The sequence below is a fragment of the Nestor notabilis genome, unplaced genomic scaffold (genome assembly GCF_000696875.1).
Source record: "Nestor notabilis isolate BGI_N333 unplaced genomic scaffold, ASM69687v1 scaffold18277, whole genome shotgun sequence".
Classification (NCBI taxonomy): Eukaryota; Metazoa; Chordata; class Aves; order Psittaciformes; family Psittacidae; genus Nestor; species Nestor notabilis.
Window position 1 is genome coordinate 10,808 of NW_009936242.1, and position 3,931 is coordinate 14,738.

Sequence of the window (3,931 nt, forward strand, 5' to 3'; positions counted from 1 at the left end):
TCTTCACCCCCATTTTCCCCCCCTGCAGCCTTCCAGATCCTGCAGCCACAGGGAGGAACAGGGCTGGGATGGGACATACATCAGTCTTATCCATCTTCCCCTGCTGTGGCCTGAGCCCTCTCCCTCCCTGCTCACATCAGAGGGGATTTCTCATTAGTGGCAACTCAGTCTGCCAGCCACTGCTGACAGTGTCACGTGTATTCTATCCATGACCTGGAAAGTTTCCATGGGCACCACTTTTAGGGGATGTCCGTGGATCTTCATCGTTAGTCCTGGGGCACCAGGGGAAAGGACAGGTAATAAGATCAATCCTTATTAGATCAATCCTCGATCTGCAGAGGAGAATGGCAACCTGAAGGACACTATAGCATCTGTGGGGCACGATGGTGGCATTTCTGAACCAAGATTTGTCTAAAATACTTCTTTTCATTTTAAAAAGGGTGAATTAGGAATGAAAGGCCCTCTGCTAGCTGAGTGCAAGGCAGTCTGCATGCTGGTTGTTCCTGTCCTGAAGAAAAGTCTGTGCTTGGGTTTTGTTCGGTTTCTGAGCAAACACACACCAATTCCAGCCACTTTCCCAGCAGGTTTATCTCTGTCCTATCAGTTTCTAGTGCATCACACACATCTTCCCTAAAGCTGAAGGAATTGCAGCTGGGGAAGGAGAGCCCTGGACCATCCCGGCACCTGCAGAGTACCGGTGTGGGGATGCAGGGAGACCTCCATGTGTGGAGGGGAGTGGAGCAGCAGAGCATTCACTGATGGGACATTCGTGAGCTGTTGCATCACTGCAGTGATGGGATGGCAGCTGAGCAAGGGTGAAAAAGCCTTCTCCAGGCCATGGAGCCCCATGGCCCAGCCCAGTGGGGAAGCCTGGGCAGATGATGCTGCTGACTCTGCTCCACCACCAGCAGTGTGAGCCTGTGGAGCCAAGGGAGGAGTGAAGCCGTGGCTGATGCTGAGGGACCAGCACGGGCCAAAAGGTGGAGGTGGAGGGTTCACCACCAGGCCCTGGGGTGAGGTTGAGGAATGCCCTAATGACAGCACAGTTGTGGAAACTGGAAGCTCTCCACTGCCCTATAGCTAAAGAAACAGGCTCTGCATCAGGATGAGAGACAGGACACTGATCCCAAGGGAAAAAGAACAACAAACTCTTGCTGATACTAGTCCAGCTTCTTGAGTATAAACGTGTGTCTTCTGCTGATCTGCTGATCAGATGATGCAAATTGGCGGCTTTAACCTGCCAGAGGGGAGATTGAGATGAGCTCTGAGGCAGAAGCTCTTCCCTGTGAGGGTGCTGAGGCGCTGGCACAGGGTGCCCAGAGGAGCTGTGGCTGCCCCATCCCTGGCAGTGTTCAAGGCCAGGTTGGACACAGGGGCTTGGAGCAACCTGCTCTAGTGGAAGGTGTCCCTGCCCGGGGCAGGGGTTGGAGCTGGAGGAGCTTTAAGGTTCTTTCCAACACAAAACCAGACCGGGATTCTATGAAGATCTGGCTCCCTGAGCTCCTTGGGCAGAGCCATCCTGTGAAGCAGCTGGAAAACCATCCCTGAGCAAAGCAGGTACCCAGAGAGAAGTGAGGTTTTACACTAGAGCCTTGCCTGCACACAGCAGAGTCCTGTTGCACAACTCCCTTTGCACATATCTTTCCTCTCCTGGCTGTAGATCTGGGACAGGAGATATGACAGCCTGTTGCATAGAGCAGATCCGGATAAATGTCAGACTCGTTCCCCTGGGCATCCCTTCCCCGCGTGGATTCACGCCTCTGCCTTACTTCACCTTCACCTTTGTGGACCTGCAGTTGGGTCTGGGCTTCGGTGGTGAGCTCAGAGTGGCCATAATAGCTTCTGTAAAGGGAAGTCCTGTCTCACAAAGCATCTGGTGTTTGCTGGATGCATCAATGAGCTTGTAGATAAGGGCGACCTTGTAGATAAGAGTTTTCCTGGATTTCCAGAAAGAAAGACCTTTAGGTCATCCACTGTTAAGAAGGAAAGTCCAAGCAGAGGTAAATAATCAATTAGCAGATAGGAAATGATAGTGAGATAACAAACTGCTGATAATTCTTGTGTATTTGGCATAGCAGAGACGAAGAGTGATGATGCAGATGTTCAGAAAGATCTTGCAGGACTTGGGGTTTGGGGATAAAATGGCAAGGGATGGTTGGAGAAGTATAAAGGGGAAAATCCAGGGTATATGAATATATAGGACGATGGTCTCTGGGCTGGCTGTTGCCTGGTTGGGATTATGGTGAACATGATAAAGCATGAGGAACATCAGGGAAAACATGAGCTGAATGCTCCGTGGCAGAAAAAAATCTCAACCAAGAGAAAGCAACGTTTTGTGCTGCCAAAGTGCTCAGCAGGATCCCATCCAAGTTAAAGAAGTGGTGGGGGGGGGATGCTGAAGGATGTTTTTTATGCAAACAGTTTTCCTGGTTTTGAGGGAAACTGGGCAAATCCATGGAGGAGAAACCTACTGAGGGCTCTTAAATAAAGAGGAAACCACGCTGAGCTCAAAAGTCTCTGAGCTGAAAATAAAGACGAAGGGACTGTAAGGGGTGAGTATCGTCCTCTGCCTAACCCTCAGCCTCTAAATGGCTGGCTGTAATTTCTTCATCTTACTAATAAGAGGAGTCACAAACTGTAAGGTTTTATATCCCTTTGCCGTGCGGATCCAAGCTGGGGGTGTTCTCACTACGTTCAGTATAATCCTTTTTAAAGTCCTGTTAAGTCCCGTGCTTCAGTGATGTCCTTTGGCAGTGAGTTTTGCAAGTGAAGTGCTCTCCTGTGCATTAATCAGAAAGGTTTATTGCTCTACCGTAACTTGCTCGTGCTGAACTGCTCTATATGGCTTGTCAGCAATTAGCAGGACGCTTGCGAACTTATTGAAGTACTTTCCTTATGCCACAACTTGCTGAGGTGAAAGACAACGGGTTACAGCAAGAAGAAGGAACAACAGAGGCCAAGCCCTGCTCAGAGCAGACATTCGTTTTGACAGGGCTATATTTTAGAAATGGGATTTTAATCAGGAACCTTTGATTATAATAGTTCCTTTGATTACTCAGGTCCCCGGCACACCCCTGTGGGTTGGGGCATGTGTGGCAAGCCCAGCCTTACACCCAGTCCTTTGGGCTGCCGGATGGATGGATCTCACCGGGGTCAGAGACCGAATTAGTACTCAAGGGGTCCCGGATGACTTCTTCTACAGGCATCTGATGTGGTTGCCTGGAGCACCAGGTCCCTGGGCTGGGCCCAGGTAAAAACCAGGCTTGGACCCGGCTCTGCTGTGTCTGGGTGCCCTTGTCACCCTGATAAAACAAAGAGTCTCCCCATTGCCTTCACACCTGCCCTTTGAAAGAGAGCGTTGCCCTGTGCGAGCATGGGGGGACAGAGTCTTGGGACCAGCCCAGGGGGATGAAGGATTGGGTGCAGGCATGGGATGAGTCTGAGCACACAGCTCGCCTCTGGCACAGGGCTTCAGCACCCAAAAACTGGATCCCTCCCCATGCTTCAGCCACTTCCTCTGACACTTCATGAGTGCTCTCTACCGCAGTAAAGCCCATGGACACGACAGGGAAGCTGTGACGGCTCAATCCAAGATGTCCAGAGAAGGCTGGAAGAAGCAGGACACCCTCCCATGCTCTTTGGAAAGGGCTGGACTGCACCCAGATGGAGGTGTTTTAATGACTGTTTTGGATCCCTGGGAGCCAACCTCCTCCCACTCAGCCCAAGGTAATTCACCTCCTCCACCGCTGCTGGAGGAGTTGTTGACTGGTGGAGAGCGGCTGGTAAAACAGGTTCTCTGCAGGGAGTTGTCTCCGAAACCCTGGGAGACCTGGATGGATGGAGCCCTGAGCGCGGGTCCGCGCTGGAGCCCTGGCACAGCCGGCGGCGGGGAGTGAGCTGCGCTCGGGGTCGCTCCTGGGCAGGGCCCCTT